A 19,721-nucleotide genomic window follows, 5' to 3' on the forward strand; every position below is an offset into this window, starting at 1 on the left:
ATTAGTTTAGTGTGAAAGTGTAATCTGATAAAATATATTTATCACCACTATTTAACACATATCTGTTCATTGGGAATACAAAAACAATCATTAATTGTACATCTGTAATCATCTGGTCATTCAATTCAAATGTTATCTTTGTACGAGAGCTAGAAGACATGTTTTCCTCCTCTCTTTATGACACAGAATGTCTGGTGTGTAAAGGCATCCTGATACTGTAGATTAGCACTGAGGTGCTGATTGGCTCAAAACTCTTCTTCATCAGAGCGCCATATCTCAATCCCCCCCAATTGCTCTGCTTTTGTGGCTCAATTCAGTGAGCACTTTATGATCTCCCAGTGAAACAGAGGCTCATCTGCCTGCATTCCTTCTGCTATCTGCTTGAGAGCAGTGCACCTGCCTATTCCAAGTGGCACATCCAGATGCCCCCCCCGTGATGGGAGAGGTTATGAAAACATCTGCTCCTCCAAGAAACATAGAAACCTTGTATGAAGCCATCGCTCGTCCTGCGAGCGAAAATGAAGAAGCATCCCATCTCATCAGAAAGTTGAAGATTAGAATCCTCTCATCTCGAACGACCTCCTTGCCCGTGGATAAGTTGCTCTCTGCAGCCGCAGAGTGTGATCCTCTCTCCCTGACCCTTGGCCTTCAGAGCTGTCCTAGTTATTGGGTTAACACTTGATAGGGATGTTTTCCTGAGTGCAGACAACTCAAGGTAATGGATTAGCACATTATCATTCAATTACAAAAATAGGATAGGCCCCCTCAGAATGATTTGGGAGCCTTCCTGAGACATGCACATTATAAATGTAAGGTTTGTGTTAGTCATTTAACATGCAAGAATCATATACTCATCAGTCCAAAGCAGAGAAATGTTATTTTAAGTTAAATGTGAGCTAGTCCCTGTGGAATAACCCTTTCTCAATGATTATAAATGTTATATTAATTCACCATTTACCGTTTGATCAAGGATTAGTTTATCAGAAGTACATTTCCTCTTCCATAAAACATAGGTTTGAGAAATGAATGTTCCAATATGAAATCAATTTCTCAATTTCTTAATATAATTTGACTCTTCCCCTCTTTTCTTACATATTGTCACATATGAAATAATAACTCAGGAGTCTATTTAAGCATGGTATTGTCTATATAAGCTATTAATCGAGAAAACTCAGAGTGAGTATGCAACTCGCAAATATCTCTCCTCCTTCCTATCCCTCTTTACTCACTTTCCCATCTCTTTATCTCTTATTTCTGTTAGATATGAAGGAAAAACATACAAGTCCATGTAAGCATCTGAGTTACCACCGTTACCAAACGGTGTGCCGCGGCACACTGGTGTGCCGTGAGGCAAATCCGGGTGTGCCGTGGGATTTTGTGACAACCATACATTATTTTTTCAATATACAACTACACAAAAATAATCATTTATTTTTCAATTTACTATATCAGTACTTTGTAGGTTTATGTACGTAATCTGCGCGACTTGCGCGTCCACATCTCCACGTGCAGTGCTGCATAAACATGGCTGAGTCAGCGATAACTATCGAGGGGTGGAGGTATGCCCATTATTTTTATATCACGCAGTCTATTCTTCTTCTCTGTCTTCCGGTTGTTGCCTGTATTAAATGACAAATACACACTACCGCCATGGATTTGATATGAACGAGGCTGCAGTTAGCAGCTAGCGGCTAGCTAGTAATGATGTAGTGATATCGGTAATATTAACTCCATTTAATACAACATTTACGGTACAAGATTCAATCATACAGCCCATGTAATATGACAATGAATTACAGCAAACATGTGCAATATATCCATTATTACAGCTCCGTGGGATGGCAGTAAGACGATATGGATCCGTTCCCATTGTGCATCCATGGGTAAAGATAAACGCAACTCACATTGGTTCCTCATACAGCATCTCTGTAAACTACGTGTATTCACTGAATTTCACTCTCTGCCTTTAACGCTCGTTGTAGCTCCAAAAGCTCCAGCCAGAGCCTGGCTCCAGCACCCTCCCTGTGAGCACAGTGTGCTCTGATTGGTCGGGACACGTAACATGAACGTGCCGGGCTGCGCGGTCCCGTGGATTAGATGCGCGTTCATAATGCAGAGGGAAATAACTCTCAGAATAACGTTATTAGCAAATGTTTTACAACTTGAGGAACGAATGTTTTTTAATAAGGGCTATACAAGTGTTCATACTGGGTAGTTTATTTAGTTAAAACAATTATCCAACGAGTTACAGACCACTCTTTCCCCATGTAAGTCAATGGGAAAAGTGTTTCCGGGCCTGGCAACCAAACCGGAAGTGTAGTACCGCCGTTTGGCCAGCACGAATATTTTCATCTGAGTCCGGCGCACTACCTGGGGGCTTGACTACCGCCGCCTGCTGGTAAGGAAAGTTATTGCCACTCACGCATGCGCAGTTTGTACGTGCTCGGCGAGGAAAGTAACGAGTAAAGTACCGAGTTACTTTATGTAGATAGTAACGAAGTAGTGTAATATATTACATTTTTTTTTAAAGTAATACATTTATAATTTGTAGTTCCGGACCATGGACAATGCAGCTTCCTTGCATTGACAGTTGTCTGTGCTGAATTTCTGCTGAGTTTCCTTTGCCTCATTTTCTATTTTGTGACCTGTCTGGTGTAAATGAGTGTGTTGCTGCTTTGATGAAGCCTAATTTGATAACGTTTCAAATTAATTTCGGAAATATTTCGTAATATAGTTGTCTTTGTCACATTTTATTTGGCATTAGTAAATAATTATGCACATTTACAGATACTTTACATAATATGAGTGATAACACGTGTTATAAGGGCTATCTTTTCACAATAGGTGTGCCTTGAGATTTTTTTTACTTGTCCTTTGGTGTGCCTTGGGCACAACAAAGTTTGGGAACCACTGGCATAAATGATAGTGGGCGTCTGAGGGTGTCATTACTGAGAAATGTCAAAGAAATTCAAAACCTTACATTTTAAAACAGGTTTGCATTCCTCCACTTAAGGTGACGTTATCATTGGAAACAATAAAAACGAACTATTTTGATGTAGAATTTATAAATTGAATCGTTAGAGCAGAACAAAATGGTTGTATTGTAGCCTGAGTTCCGTGCAGCCCTAGTTTCAACAGGTGTAAACATGGTCCATATAATGTGAATACATGCAGAAGTAGACAGTAAGAGGCCCCTGACATCAGGTCTATTTGTTAAAATAGTAGGGGCTCTTCACTCTGCATAGCAGTATGAATAGCCTTAAAAAAAAAAAAAACCCACTACGAGAGTCATATTTCTGACCCATATGCCCTAAGTGAAGCCGTTAGTCTCATCTAACTGACCCAAGGGTTGGTGCTGGTGTGACAGTTCCGAGAGCAGAATTCCAACTTCCGGTTCATGGCTCGGTGGGGGGGAGCAGACCCACGTGAGACAGTGTCAATGGCTGTATTGTTCAGTGTGAGGAGCGTCATTCTCTCTGGGAGCAGGAAATGGTGTCCATTCTCGGACCAAACCATTAATGTCATGTAGAGCAGCCATAGCATCTCTGTGACTGCACTCAGCCGGACTGTAGCAGGGTAGAACTGGGTGACTCTTAGTGAAGCTGTCCAACGCCATTAGACAAAATGGAACCACGTGCTAACAAAAAGGACACAGGGTCATAAATGTCTCTCTTTACCATTGGCCTAATCATAAACAAATTAGTGGGAAAAATGTGGAACACTAATCCATCATGTGGAATGTTGAGTTAATTTAAATAATTACTTATGGGTTGAAATCAAATTAACATTAACATTAGAACCAAAGTCAGTTAACAAATTTGACTTGCACAGATCAGTAATCAATACACCATTTTTTTTAGCTCCGTGATGAAAACGATAACAGGCAGGGATGCAAACTTGTCATCAATAAAATATTATTGGGGTATGGACAGGGTTGCTAACTTTGGGTACCTGGCTGGAGTGAGATTTTGATATCATGGGTTTAATTACACACATGCGCACGAAGTGACTGCTATCGTGTCCGTAGCGGGACCTTAGCATATATTTAGGATATATATATATAATATATATATACAAATACACAATATTGGACACAGACTATAAAGGGCACACAGTTTCATTAAATAATGAAAGTCAAACACATGTTTGTTTCCACTGTTTTATTGTGTGCCTGTCGCGAAAAGCAATTTATTGACTTATCGGCTCCCGAGTATTTGTGTTAGATAATCTATGGTAGGGCTAACCCATACAGTGGTGGGGCTCAAATCAGTATTTGAAATGTAATTACATACACGCTATATCGCCCCCTTGTCAGTGAAACGCCACGCGTGAGGTTTAGAATATTTCCCTGTCTCAATCCAAATTGAACTGTATGAAATTAAAATAAAATAAAAACATTTGTCTTGTAGTAAATAAAAAGGCGACCTGGAGCCAATCCTGCCATTTCCTCACAAGTGAAAGAGTTCACATGCTGAAAACCCAACCCCCGCAGGGGGTCTGGGGGGATTCTCCCCCAGGAGATTTTTGAAATACTAACATAAAATACACATTCTCTCTTGAGATGAAAAAAATAAATCCATCTATTACTGCACGACATATTTAAATGAAGCTGAACCTGCTGCTCCTCCCATAGGGAAGAGGCTGTGTGAATTACTTCGAATTACTTTGAAATTACCCCATTGTTCTTTGTGTCAAAATGGAAGGTTTCTGGCTAACGTTAGCTTAGGTACTCAGATCTTGTTCTTGAGTACAAGTAGAAGTACCAGAGTGTAGGAATACTAAGTTACAGTAAAAGTACTGCATTCAAAATGTTACTCAAGTAAAAGTATAAAAGTATTGTCATCAAAATATAGTGAAAATAGCGACAGTAAAAGTAGTCGTTGTGCAGATTGGTTTATTCCAGAATACTATATATGATATGTTTTATAATGATTGATCATGAAAGTGTTCTCAAAGCTGGTAAAGGTGCAGCTAGTTTGAATGACTTTGTATACTGCATACGGTAGCTGGTGGATTCACTCCAGGTGGAACTAAAGTCTGATTAAACACTTGATTAGATTTCACATCATTCATCCACATCTGAAAGTAACTAAAGGTATTAAATACATGTAGTGGAGTAAAAGTACACCATTTACCACTGAACTGTAGTGGAGTAGAAAAATAAAGCAGCAAAACATTTTAGATACTCAAATAAAGTACCAGTATCAACAGTACTGGCAAAATTATAAACTGACTGCTGCAATTAGATGTTCCTCTTTGTGCTGTGGTCATAAAACCCCCAATGGGTTGCGCTGTGGTCTGCTTCAGATTATCTTCTCCTTCCAGAGGTCACGCCTGTCTCTGACCCCGTGTCTTGCGTTTTATTTTATTTTCTTCTTCTGCAGCACCAAGCAGAGTATAGAAAAGGATGTTGAACTATATTTAAAACTGTAATTGAAGTTCAACTCATATCCATTATCTGATTCCAGTGGCCAGTTGGAAACAGATAATGACAAAGTTTTCATTTTGCATCAATCGTGCAAAAAGGTTCAATCACCATTGTGTTTAAGTCTTGTCTTATCTGCTTTGTTTCGGAATGTGTTCAATACATTAGGTTATTTTATTTTCATTATTACCATACAATACATAGATTAAGAATAAATGAAACAAATAATACAACATTGACCTATTTGAGCAGACAGATGACCCGCAGTTATGCCTCTGAGGTTCCCGGGTGTAAAACAGAGGCTTTTTTTTTTTTTTAAATGTATTTTCCTTTTGCGGAAATTTAGATACATTTTACCTTGGCTGTGGACTGATTAATTATTAGTTGTTAAAAAACATGCACAAGACGGCAGGTATACAAACAAACACGAAACAATTATACAAACAAACACGAACCCGCAACAAATATCAGGTGACAGCTAAACTCATCCAGTTTAATTTTAATCCGAATTAGGGAAACTTCAGCGGGGGTAGGGAAATATCAGTACTTATTTTTACTTATTGTTTTTTATTTTTATTTTATTTTTTTATTTTTTTATTTTTTTAAACAAAATCCAATTCAATAATCCGTAAGTTTATTAAACACAGTGTGAATGTAATATTCTGCCACCACCCTTCCCATTTAATAGCTCAATTTAGTTCTTGAGCTTATGGTGTGATTAACAGAAAATACAAGTCTGTGTTGTTAAACATTAATTCAGTTGATGAGCAATAAACTACCTTATTCTCAATCAAAACCACTATGCAAATGTAGTGGTAAAACTGCTCAACCGACCGAGAGCAGAGATATTAATTAATTAAATTAATTCTAAGAACGGAATCTGCTGAAGAGTAATAACCACATTATTCTCAATCAACAACCACTATGCTAATTTAGTGGTGCTCTGCCCTCCCCGATCCGGAGAGGCAGAGACTTTTAATGAATTCAGTACCCTTTATTTTAACAACAGCCAAATTCAACAACCCCTCAGTTTATGAAACACAGCGTGACGTAATATTTCGTATCACGTTTCCCGTTAATAAGAGTTCTGTTTAGTTCCAAAACTCATAATGGTGCGATTTAAAAATAATACGACACTATGCTTTGTTTCGTGTGCTGCTCCCCACAGGGGGGGGGGGGGGAATTACCCACACCCTCTTCCTGCAGCAGCAACAGGGTGATTTCGAGGCGAGTTGATTTAACTAGTTAAACCGTTGAAATCTCCAGAATTCGGCGATTCGTTTCAGTACAAATCTTTACATTGCTTTTAAACCGAAGTTCCACATTACTGATGCCCTCTTTAAGGTCTCTCCGAATGTTTGCCGTGCACACACACAGAGGAAACCAAAAATATTGCATCTATCTGTTCCACAGGTAATTTTATACCGTCAATCACAGAGTCTGGCGAGGCAATGTCAAAATATAGATTTGAAATTACACTCACCAGCTCGACGATTTGTTGGTAACCGTTCGCGACGCCAATTGTGAAGTTAAAACTTCTTTGCAGCAATGTTGAGCGCATCATCAAATGAGGGAAACTGGATTCGCCTGTCAATACACTGATATTTATTGAGAGACAGACAATTACATACGGCCGGGAAATCATCCTAGTTTCACACTGTCCTTGTGCTCCACCAAGGTAATCTCTGAACCAAAAGACACAAAACATCTAACCAACACGAGGAGAGGCGGGCTTCCAGAAAGCCCGCGTATAATCAATAGCCGATGCGAGACAATGGTCTGCTTGTCTCAAAGAGATGCTGCTAGGTCAACCCTCGGACATAGGAGAAGCGTTTGACCTGTGACCTCAACCTACAGAGAAGTCTCTGACTGACTACAAGCAGATGTTTGCAGTATCACAGACTCTAAGGAACCATAAAAGACTCTATAAACAGATCAGATGAAAATATTCTCTTACAATAAGTGTCCGACGCAAGTAGCTCAGTGTTCCCACACTGTTTAGGCTATCTTCTCAAATATGTTGTTTACTCTCTGCGAAACCAGTTAGATGGGCTGGCAAGAGAGAGGCTCCCCAGAATTGACGTGGCAACTCTACCGTGAAGTCAGAACCTCTGACTCTTGGACTTGTGATGTGAATCCTCCGGCCGTAACTCCAAATAAACCATCATGTGTTTAACATCAAAGCTACTGCTCCTACCGTGTCTCCTTCCTGAGTCGGTGACTCCCACTGCATAGCTACACAGAAGTTTCCTCTACACTTATGATAAACAGTAAGACCTTTAACATAAGTTAAACTATGCCTGTATCAGATTCAAGTTAAAGCCCAGAAACAGTGACCTCTATAGGTGAACACAGCAAATAGCTGCAGGGAAAAACAAGCACAGTTCATTCCGCAGCTGCTGAGGACACAGCAACGAGGTGAAATTGACCATGTGACTCTGACTTGAACAACACTGATTTTAGCCTGTATCAAAACTTAAATTACAGCTAAAACACTGGCTTTAAACAGAGCTGACAGAGCTTTAAAGTTGAACATTTGGACAAACAAAAGGCGTACTGACTATGTGTGCTGTGGAGTCTGGAGCTCAAACAATGACTTTTCCTCACAACACTGTTTAAGTGTACCTGTTTTCTAGAATGAGGGCTGCGTTAAGTCAAAGACCAAATCACTAGCGACAACGAGGGCTCCCGCTGACTGGATTAAATAATGTCAGATGAAAATGTTACGAGCTGACGAAATATTTGAACCTATCGAGACATAAAACATGTCACAGTATTTACCTATTTAAGAAGTTTTTATATTGTACTGATACTGACTACCACTCTGATCATATCCTCTTCCTCAATACTCCCGAAGAAGCAAAGAACGATCATCAATGACAGAGAGCATATGAACTGAATCATTACTCTGTGTCCGCTTCACGCTCAGAAGGGAATATCACTTCTCATCATCGTGGGTAGCGAGACCAATCACTTTAGAAACACATTTCTCAAGTCAGAAACTATAGAAATGATCCCTGAAAGTATAGTCTTAGTTTGTTGAAGGATGAAAACGGCATCTCATTCACAGGAAACGTACTATCACTGAGGGTTCCTGCCTAACAATAATAAACGTGTCCATTTCGTCAAGTCATGTGATTGATGTTATTAACAGCAATGCAAGTTAGCTTGTGGCAAAGCATCAATTATCCTTATGATAAACAGTAAGACCTTTAACGTAAGTTAAACTATGCCTGTATCAGATTCAAGTTAAAGCCCAGAAACAGTGACCTCTATAGGTGAACACAGCAAATAGCTGCAGGGAGAAACAATCACAGTTCATTCCGCAGCTGCTGAGGACACAGCAACGAGGTGAAATTGACCATGTGACTCTGACTTGAACAACACTGATTTTAGCCTGTATCAAAACTTAAATTACAGCTAAAACACTGGCTTTAAACAGAGCTGACAGAGCTTTAAAGTTGAACATTTGGACAAACAAAAGGCGTACTGACTATGTGTGCTGTGGAGTCTGGAGCTCAAACAATGACTTTTCCTCACAACACTGTTTAAGTGTAGGCTACCTGTTTTCTAGAATAAGGGCTGCGTTAAGTCAAAGACCAAATCACTAGCGACAACGAGGGCTCCCGCTAACTGGATTAAATAATGTTTGATGAAAATTTTACGAGCTGACGAAATATTTGAACCTATCGAGACATAAAACATGTCACAGTATTTACCTATTTAAGAAGTTTTTATATTGTACTGATACTGACTACCACTCTGATCATATTCCCTTCCTCAATACTCCCGAAGAAGCAAAGAACGATCATCAATGACAGAGAGCATATGAACTGAATCATTACTCTGTGTCCGCTTCACGCTCAGAAGGGAATATCACTTCTCATCATCGTGGGTAGCGAGACCAATCACTTTAGAAACACATTTCTCAAGTCAGAAACTATAGAAATTATCCCTGAAAGTATAGTCTTAGTTTGTTGAAGGGTGAAAACTGAATCTCATTCACAGGAAACGTACTATCACTGAGGGGTCCTGCCTAACAATAATAAACGTGTCCATTTCGTCAAGTCATGTGATTGATGTTATTAACAGCAATGCAAGTTAGCTTGTGGGCTCGAACAAATAAGGACGTAATGGTCCATCGTCTGGCTCAATATTGTCACCATCGTCGCTTACTGAACCGGATTCAGATTCAGTTCCTAAAACGACATTTTCGTAGGAAAGCCGAGAGGATGTTTCTGACTCGCTATCATCACTGGATACCTTGTACAATCCTTCTTCTTTGTCTGGTATATTTGCCCTTCCACGTTCATTCTGCATAGACACCATGGTTTGTTATCGTATCGTCTTCCTAAGTTTTCGTCACTTCCGGTTTGGCTGAGTCGAACATTTCGTTTCTAAAAAACTTCGGGGAAGCTGCAATAAAGTGCTTCTAACATGCGTAAGGCAATTATTATATATTTTTAATCAGGTGTGATTGTTTTGGTACGTAATTATGCTTGTATATAAGTTAAAACGAAACTATTTGAGGTTCCATTTCCACTATCCCTTTAAAGCTCTGTCAGCTCTGTTTAAAGCCAGTATTTTAGCTGTAATTTAAGTTTTGATACAGGCTAAAATCAGTGTTGTTCAAGTCAGAGTCACATGGTCAATTTCACCTCGTTGCTGTGTCCTCAGCAGCTGCGGAATGAACTGTGCTTGTTTTTCCCTGCAGCTATTTGCTGTGTTCACCTATAGAGGTCACTGTTTCTGGGCTTTAACTTGAATCTGATACAGGCATAGTTTAACTTACGTTAAAGGTCTTACTGTTTATCATAAGGATAATTGATGCTTTGCCACAAGCTAACTTGCATTGCTGTTAATAACATCAATCACATGACTTGACGAAATGGACACGTTTATTATTGTTAGGCAGGAACCCTCAGTGATAGTACGTTTCCTGTGAATGAGATGCAGTTTTCACCCTTCAACAAACTAAGACTATACTTTCAGGGATCATTTCTATAGTTTCTGACTTGAGAAATGTGTTTCTAAAGTGATTGGTCTCGCTACCCACGATGATGAGACGTGATATTCCCTTCTGAGCGTGAAGCGGACACAGAGTAATGATTCAGTTCATATGCTCTCTGTCATTGATGATCGTTCTTTGCTTCTTCGGGAGTATTGAGGAAGGGGATATGATCAGAGTGGTAGTCAGTATCAGTACAATATAAAAACTTATAGGTGCAACATGCTAAAATACTGTGACATGTTTTATGTCTCGATAGGTTCACATATTTCGTCAGCTCGTAACATTTTCATCAGACATTATTTAATCCAGTCAGTGGGAGCCCTCGTTGTCGCTAGTGATTTGGTCTTTGACTTAATGCAGCCCTTATTCTAGAAAACAGGTACACTTAAACAGTGTTGTGAGGAAAAGTCATTGTTTGAGCTCCAGACTCCACAGCACACATAGTCAGTACGCCTTTTGTTTGTCCAAATGTTCAACTTTAAAGCTCTGTCAGCTCTGTTTAAAGCCAGTGTTTTAGCTGTAATTTAAGTTTTGATCCAGGCTAAAATCAGTGTTGTTCAAGTCAGAGGGTCCTTCTCACTTCGGTTAAATGGATTCCTTGCGTCCCTCACTTGCGTCGTTTCCCTGCGACTAGTCCCTCCCACCAGGGAAGCATGGAGAGACGCAAGGAAACCACGAGAAGCAGGGAAATGAGTTTTAAGAGCAATGGGACGTCCTTTCCTCCGGAGCGTCGCGTGAAGCGACGTCCGTTTGATGACGCCGCACAGTTGTTCGTCTGACAGCAGCTCTGTCCCCGTTATATGTTCACAAACACCCCCGCCTCTGTTAGTACACATTTACTGACAAAAACATATGTATCATCTGTTGTAGACCCCAATAAATAAAATCAAATAAGAACTCATTCTCAAAAAAGATAAACGCCATTCTTAAAATGTATAAACGAACATTAGTTGGATTAATATTGATTAGAGTGCACAATAGAAATAAAATAATTGAGAGAAGAAAAAGAGATTATCTATCAAAACCCAGTTAGATTAACATTCATTGGATTGCACACTTTGTTTGTTTGTGTGGATATGTAGCACATTAACATTTTAATAGCACTTAATGACTGACTGAATGGAAATGACAATAAATGAAAATGTAAAACGAAAAAAGCGATCATGAAAATGTTTCAAATAAATGAATAAAATGATTTTTGACCACTTTGTTGTTCAGATATATCACATATTTGTAACTAAATGAAACATTAATTGAAACAAAACACGGTATAAACTGAGGAGTGACTCCCGTGAGGTTCATGTATTTTCTTCACTCCGCTGGGAAACTGCTCTCATGTCAAGAAGCATCAGATCAGTGCATGCGCTGCATCGTCCAATCAGTGAGCGATACACAGTAAGGGGGCGGGGCGAGTGTCTGAGGATTTCATCGAAGGATGGTCTGGTGGTTCCTCGATTATCGCTCCTCCATTCTCGCTCCTCCGGCAGAAATAAGGCCATTGGGACGCTACTCAAGATGGCGCAGACAAATCAACTTCCGGTGAGACCGAGACCGAGAAGCGAGGAAATGAAAAATAAGAGAAGTGAGAAGGGCCCATGGTCAATTTCACCTCGTTGCTGTGTCCTCAGCAGCTGCGGAATGAACTGTGCTTGTTTTTCCCTGCAGCTATTTGCTGTGTTCACCTATAGAGGTCACTATTTCTGGGCTTTAACTTGAATCTGATACAGGCAGAGTTTAACTTACGTTAAAGGTCTTACTGTTTATCATAAGGATAATTGATGCTTTGCCACAAGCTAACTTGCATTGCTGTCAATAACATCAATCACATGACTTGACGAAATGAACACGTTTATTATTGTTAGGCAGGAACCCTCAGTGATAGTACGTTTCCTGTGAATGAGATGCCGTTTTCACCCTTCAACAAACTAAGACTATACTTTCAGGGATAATTTCTATAGTTTCTGACTTGAGAAATGTGTTTCTAAAGTGATTGGTCTCGCTACCCACGATGATGAGACGTGATATTCCCTTCTGAGCGTGAAGCGGACACAGAGTAATGATTCAGTTCATATGCTCTCTGTCATTGATGATCGTTCTTTGCTTCTTCTGGAGTATTGAGGAAGGGGATATGATCAGAGTGGTAGTCAGTACAATATAAAAACTTCTTAAATATGTAAATACTGTGACATGTTTTATGTCTCAATAGGTTCAAATATTTTGTCCGCTCGTAACATTTTCATCAGACATGATTTAATCCAGTCAGTGGGATCCCTCGTTGTCGCTAGTGATTTGGTCTTTGACTTAACACAGCCCTTATTCTAGAAAACAGGTACACTTAAACAGTGTTGTGAGGAAAAGTCATTGTTTGAGCTCCAGACTCCACAGCACACATAGTCAGTACGCCTTTTGTTTGTCCAAATGTTCAACTTTAAAGACCAGGAAGTTTGTACGAGGTTTCGCTTGCACTGCTGCACCCCTGTTCCAGCTGCTACAGAAGGACAGTGATTTCCTTTGGTCTGAGCAATGTCAAGCAGGGTTTGACAGCCTTCGGCGTGCCTTGAGTGAGGCCCCGGTTCTCGCCCCAGCCAACCCCAGTCTGCCATTCACCCTGGACACAGACGCTAGCTGCGTGGGTGTAGGCGGAGTGCTCTACCAGACTACACCAGAGGGGGAGCGGGTGGTGGCATACTTCAGCCGGGCTTTCAACAAAGCAGAGCGACGATACTGTGTCACTCGCAGTGAACTCTTGGCAGTGGTGCTTTCCATCAGGCACTTTAAATACTACCTGTGTGGCCAGGCGTTCACGGTGAGGACTGATCACTCTGCACTACAGTGGCTCATGACATTCAAGGAGCCAGAAGGGCAGGTCGCCAGGTGGTTAGAAGAGCTCCAAGCTTTCGACTTCAGGGTGGAGCACCGGGCTGGGGTAAGTCACACCAATGCAGACGCTCTCTGCCGCCGCCCGTGTGCCACCGGCGAATGCCACTACTGTGAGAGGAGAGAGACCCGTGAAAAGGAGCTGCTGGAGGAGGACACCGTCTGTGCTGCAGCTCAACAAGTTGAAGAGGTTATTTGCCGGGAGCTCCAGACAGTGGACGTGGCAGAGTGGAAGCAACAGCAAGAGCTGGACACAGACCTACAGCCTGTACTGCAGTGGGTCGAGGCGCAGCAGTGGCCACTGTGGGAGGAAGTGGCAGTGTTCTCCAAAGCAACCAAGGGGCTGTGGTCTCAGTTTGAGGCTCTGCGCCTGTGTCAGGGCGTACTACAGCGTGCGTAGAAGGAGCCAGTAACGGGGGAGACGAGATGGCAGGTGGTGGTCCCGAAGGGTCTGCAGAGGCTGTACTCAAGGCCATGCATGGAACGGCAGGCTCTGGGCACTTTGGCGTCACTAAGACTCTCCGCCGCCTTCGCCAGGGCTGCTACTGGGGGCAGTGCCGGAGGGATGTCGAAGACTTCTGTCGCCGCTGTGACCCTTGTATGGCTCGTAAGGGCCCCGCTGGTCGTTCCCATGCTCTGCTGCAACAGTTTACCGTGGGGGTCCCAATTGAGAGAGTAGCAGTTGATGTGGTGGGAATGCTACTTCTGTCAAACAGGGGTAACCGCTAGACTATTTCACAAAATGGCCAGAGGCGTATGCCCTCCCTGATCAGGAAGCAGTGACAGTCGCAGATGCCCTGGTGGCCGGCATGTTCAACCGGTTTGGAGTGCCGGAGTCCCTGCATAGTGACCAGGGGAGGAACTTCAAGTCCCGGGTGTTCACCTCCAAGTGCACACAACTGGGCATGCACAAAACATGCACCTCCCCCTTGCGGCCTCAGAGCGACGGACTAGTCGAGAGATTCCATCACACCATGGGCCAGCAGCTGGCCATCCTCACGTCTCAGCACCAGCGTGACTGGGACGAGCATCTGCCCCTTGTGCTCATGGCATGTCGCTCTGCAGTCCAGGAGTCCTCAGCCTGTTCTCCTGCTTCGCACCCCTGCCGTTTTGGGGTTTGGTCAGCCGCCGGATTGCCTGGACACTCCTCCAGATTACGCCAGGAGACTTCAGGACCGCCTTGATTCCGCTCACGCCTTTGCCCGCGATCAGCAGAAAAGTGCTGGTGTGAGACAGAAACTGAACTATGCTACCAGGACAAGAGGGCAGCACTTCCGGGCCGGGGAGCTGGTCTGGGTCTACAGCCCACAACGAAAAAAAAGGCCGGTGCCCAAAACTTGACAGCCAGTGGGTTGGTCCCTACAGAGTACTGGAGATGGTGGGGGAAGTTGTCTACAGGGTGCTTCACAAGTTGTGCTTCACAGAGACAGGTTGGCCCCTTACAGAGGAGTCGCTTCTCCACATGCCCAAGGGACACCGGGGTCCACAGCCTCCCCCTTGAAACCCCCACCCAGGTCCCCCGGCGAGCAGAGCAGCAGCCCCCCGTCAGTGACTGAGTCCCCCCCCACTTTCTTCCCCTTTTCCCCGCCTGGACCAGAACCGGCACCCCCTGTTCCCCTGACCCCCCTGCCGAGAAGGCAGACACGACCCCCGAGTCGGTTCAGAGACTTTGTGTGGTAGATAAAGTTAGTAGTGAGACCCCTCGGTTCCTGTAGAGGGCAAGAATGTGCCCTGGTCTCACTGGAAGGGATGGTAGTCCACCCAGACCTTCCTAGTTCAACTACAGGTTTTTGTTCTAGGTTTTATTTGTTCCTCGTGAACTTTTTCCCACACCACGCCGCTCCTCCGCTCCCTTTACTGGCTTCCGGTAACTGCTAGAATCCACTTCAAGACAATGGTACTTGCGTACCATGCTGCGAATGGATCTGGCCCTTCCTACATCCAGGACATGGTTAAACTGTACACCCCAGCACGTGCACTCCGCTCTGCATCAGCCAAACAGCTCGCTGCACCCGCACTGCGAGGGGGACCCAAGTTCCCATCAGCAAAAACACGTGGGTTTGCTATCCTGGCTCCAAAATGGTGGAATGAGCTCCCCATTGAAATCAGGTCAGCAGATAGCTTGCACATCTTCCGGGGGAGACTGAAAACTCATCTCTTTCGACTCCACTTCGATCGATAGAATTACTAACAAAGAATTGCTAAAAAAGCACTTATATAATAATAAAGGGCTGACTTATCTAAAACCTGTTGAGTAGCACTTGAAATGTTTTAGCTCTATGAAACCTGATGTACTTATATGATTCTGTTTTCTTCAAGTGTGTATCTTGTTGGTCGAATGCACTTATTGTAAGTCGCTTTGGATAAAAGCGTCAGCTAAATGCAATGTAATGTAATGTAGGGGGGTAGTGTAGCGACCCTGTATAGGGTGCTGGGTGTGTCACTCAAGCATCCCCCGTCTCTCTGCTAATCACTGAGCTGCAAAATAATGCTGGTCGGTGTGTGGGCCTGTGGTTGGAGGAGTAGAGGGGGAGGGCTGGGAAGTTGTGACGTTGACCCTGTTAGTGTGTGTGAGTTAGGGAGTGGAGTACTGAGTGATGATGAACCTGCGACCTGTAACCTGTGACCTGTAACCTGTGTTACAACCCGGCTCCTGGGCTGCAACAAAAAGCAGGGAGGTGAGACGAGGGGTAAGAATAACACAATAGTTTATTCTTAATAAACAAATAACTCCAATGAACCAGCAACAGGTCCCCGAGGCTGGCATTGCCGGCCCCACAGCACCGGATCCTGTAACAGAGAGACCACGGAACGCCTAGTGGTGTGGAGGGGTCGTCACACTCCCCCCCATAAAGAAAGGAGTTCCATCCGGAACACTGTTAACTACCCAACAGGATCCTCTTCACACCAATACAATACATCTACCGCGGCCTGTCCCTCTAACTGCCTCACAGAAACTAGCTAAACTCCCCAACTAGTCTTCAGGTGCTAGTTACGGCGGCTACTTACGCACTTAATACCGTAAGCTCGGCGAAGTGACCAGCAAACCGGCAACTCCACCTACAGCCTCTGCGTGCTCCCAAGCTAATAGCTCTAACCACTTTCACACCACACTAACAGCCCCCCCTACGACCTCCAAGGAAGTCCATACTAAACCTAACAGGGACAGAAACCACGGTAACTAACATGACTGTGTTCATACTCGCTGCCACACATTCCCCCTGCAATCAAAACTGCAAAACACTTACCCCCGTAACGCTACTCTCAAAAAATCAGCCGCACTCAGCGACAACAGCTGTGCGAAATCCGTCCCCACAACGGACATCCATTATCAAACGTTCCCAGGTTCAAAGCAACGAGCCCCCATATGTTACAACCCGGCTCCTGAGCTGCAACATAATGATCTACTTCCGGTCAATGGAGAGAGAAAACTTATCTTTCAATCCCGTTTGAATTGTGCCATGAATTACACATATGTTTGTCAATCTTAAAAAATATGAAAAATACGCAACTAGAAAGACCACAAATCCCAGAGTCGCGTAAGTGATGTCATAACTGTTCACTTTAACGGCGTGAGAGGACGCTGGCGCTGACTGTTCGCCGCTTCTCTGTCCGAAAGTCTCGTCTATCTTTGTGTTAATCTAAGAGTTTTCTGACCACTTTCTACTGCTATAGTTTTCTAACTATTCTGTGGCTTTTGTGTTCTGATCTGGACATATTTGTTACACCCGATTGCCATTTTTGACGCACGATTTGGTTTTCTACCCTGCTACACCTGCCATTGTAGCCCACCTGCTAACGCTGCTCCATCCATCAAATAACCAGCCCCACTCTTCGTCCTGCCCCTCCCCGTGGGCCCTGACTCCGGTTCTTTAATCCTCCCGCTCCTGCCGGTCCCCCCATCTGCTGTAAAGGACAGCCTGCAACTGACCTCTCATCCTGTCTGACGGCTGCCAACAGCTCCACTTTCACCTTCCGTAATCTACACTCCCTTGACCATAACCATCTCTCCGAACTGCTATCGTCTAATCTCCCCCTGGACGCAACCCTCAGCTCACCTGATGATCTGCTCAACCACCTCAACTCCACCCTACTCACCTCCCTCAACACTTTAGCCCCCCTCAAAAATAAAACTGTTACTTTCAAGACCTCCTCACCCTGGTTCACACCCGCACTGCGTAAAATGAAGCAGCGAGGCCGCCAACTTGAACGTCTTTCAAAGAAATCATCCCTCACAGTCCATTACATAAGCTACAAAATCCATCTCAATGCATACAAAGATGCTCTTATTGCCGCTAAATCTGCCTACCTCTCCAACATCTTCACTGACCCCTCCCGTAACCCCAGGACCCTCTTCTCCACAGTTAACAAGCTCTTCAAAGCATGTGCTGATAACCTCCCTACTTCTACTTCCGCTACTTGCAGCTCATTCCTCCAGTTTTTCGCAGACAAAATGAACGCCATTAACCACTCCTTCTCAGCTCCATCTGATATACAAGCATCTCCCCCAACCTCCACCGCTACCATTTCTCCCCCCATCTCCCTTGACCTCCTGACTCCTCCTCCCCAGCGCCGCCTCTCCCAGTTCAACCTGGTTACCCCACTTGAAATAGTCCATCTGATCGGTTCCTCAAATCCCACAACCTGCTCCCTTGACCCTCTACCCACTCCTCTCCTGAAGTCCTACCTCCCCGTCCTCTGCCCCTATCTTGCTAACCTTTTCAACTCCTCGCTGTCCCATGGAACCGTCCCCTCTGCTTTCAAAACTGCTGCCGTTACTCCAATCCTCAAAAAACCTGGTCTTGATCCCTCCTCCCTCACTAATTACCGCCCCATCTCCAACCTACCATTCCTCTCAAAAACTCTTGAACGCATTGTAGCCAAACAAATTCACTGCCATCTCCAAACCAACCAGCTTTATGAACCCCTTCAGTCTGGATTTCGTCCTCACCACAGTACAGAAACTGCACTCGTCAAAGTCCTCAATGACCTCCTCACCTCTGCTGACACTGGTTCCCTCAATATTCTCATCCTCCTCGACCTGAGTGCAGCCTTCGATACCGTGAGCCACAACATCCTGCTCACCCGACTCAGGGACATTGGTATTGAAGGTATTGCACTCAGATGGCTCCAGTCCTACCTCACTGAACGATCCCACTTCATCTCCCTCCCAAACCACTCCTCTGCCACAGCTTCAGTCACCCAAGGCGTTCCTCAAGGATCAGTACTTGGCCCCCTCCTCTTCATCATTTACATCCTCCCCCTCGGTCAGATACTCCGCCACTTCAACCTCGACTTCCACTGCTATGCTGATGACACTCAGATCTACCTCAGCACCAAATCCCTCCATAACCCACCCCTTACCCACATCGATTCCTGTCGGACAGCTATTAAAACTTGGATGCAACATAACCTCCTCAAACTGAACAGCAACAAAACAGAACTCCTCCTAATCGGCTCCAAATCCACCCTCAGCAAGGTCACTAACATAACTCTCACCATCGATGGCACCATTGTTTCCCCCTCCAATCAGGCACGCAACCTTGGCGTAATCTTTGACCCCACCCTCTCCCTCGAACCTCACATCCGCCAAACAGTCAAAACCTCATTTTTCCACCTCCGCAATATTGCAAAAATCCTACCCTCTCTCACCCGCCCCGCAGCCGAACGACTAATCCATGCCTTAATTTCCTCCCGCCTTGACTACTGCAACTCACTTCTTTATGGGATCAGCACTACATCCCTCAACAGACTCCAACGGGTTCAAAATGCAGCTGCACGTCTCCTCACGCATACCAAATCATGGCATCACATCACCCCAGTCCTCAAAGACCTCCACTGGCTTCCTGTCTCCCATCGCATCAACTACAAAATTCTGGTCCTCACCTACAAAGCACTCCACCATCTGGCCCCCCCTTATCTCACAAACCTTCTCACTCCTTATCAACCCCCACGGTCCCTCAGATCCACCGCAGCCGGACTCATATCCATTCCCACATCCACACTCTGCCGCTTTGGGGACAGAGCCTTCTCAGTGGCAGCTCCTAGGCTCTGGAATTCCCTACCCCAAGATCTCCGTGACTCTGAGTCCCTCACAGTCTTTCAGTCCCGCCTCAAAACACATCCTTTCAACTCTGTCTACCCATAAGCCCCCCCCCTCTCAATCAACTTCCTCTTGACTGCCTTTTTATTTTTTACATACTTGTTTGCCTGTCCTTGTTTGTCTACCCTCCCTCATACTGTAAAGCGTCTTTGAGTTGTGAAAAGCGCTATATAAATAAAATGCATCATCATCATCATCATAACTGATGTCACAATTGTTTTCCTCCATTAAATAAGAGATAGCTAAGATAAGATAACTTTAACAAGATGCCTGTGTGCTTAGTACCAGGTTGTTATCATACCAGC

The 19,721-nt window shown here is 44.0% G+C and overlaps 4 non-coding genes across 4 annotated transcripts; 2 read left to right on the plus strand and 2 right to left on the minus strand.

Moving 5' to 3' along the window:
- Positions 1–8,243: 8,243 nt before the first annotated feature.
- Positions 8,244–8,458, minus strand: LOC117561795. The gene has a single exon (XR_004571446.1). It is a non-coding gene; the product is annotated as a small nucleolar RNA U3 (small nucleolar RNA).
- A 723-nt stretch (positions 8,459–9,181) lies between these two features.
- Positions 9,182–9,396, minus strand: LOC117561794. The gene has a single exon (XR_004571445.1). It is a non-coding gene; the product is annotated as a small nucleolar RNA U3 (small nucleolar RNA).
- A 1,005-nt stretch (positions 9,397–10,401) lies between these two features.
- On the plus strand, positions 10,402–10,616 carry LOC117561792. Its single transcript, XR_004571443.1, has one exon. It is a non-coding gene; the product is annotated as a small nucleolar RNA U3 (small nucleolar RNA).
- Positions 10,617–12,363: 1,747 nt separating this feature from the next.
- LOC117561796 lies at positions 12,364–12,578 on the plus strand. Its single transcript, XR_004571447.1, has one exon. It is a non-coding gene; the product is annotated as a small nucleolar RNA U3 (small nucleolar RNA).
- The last annotated feature ends 7,143 nt before the right edge of the window (positions 12,579–19,721 follow it).

This window comes from Gymnodraco acuticeps, unplaced genomic scaffold, assembly GCF_902827175.1.
Source record: "Gymnodraco acuticeps unplaced genomic scaffold, fGymAcu1.1, whole genome shotgun sequence".
NCBI lineage: Eukaryota > Metazoa > Chordata > Actinopteri > Perciformes > Bathydraconidae > Gymnodraco > Gymnodraco acuticeps.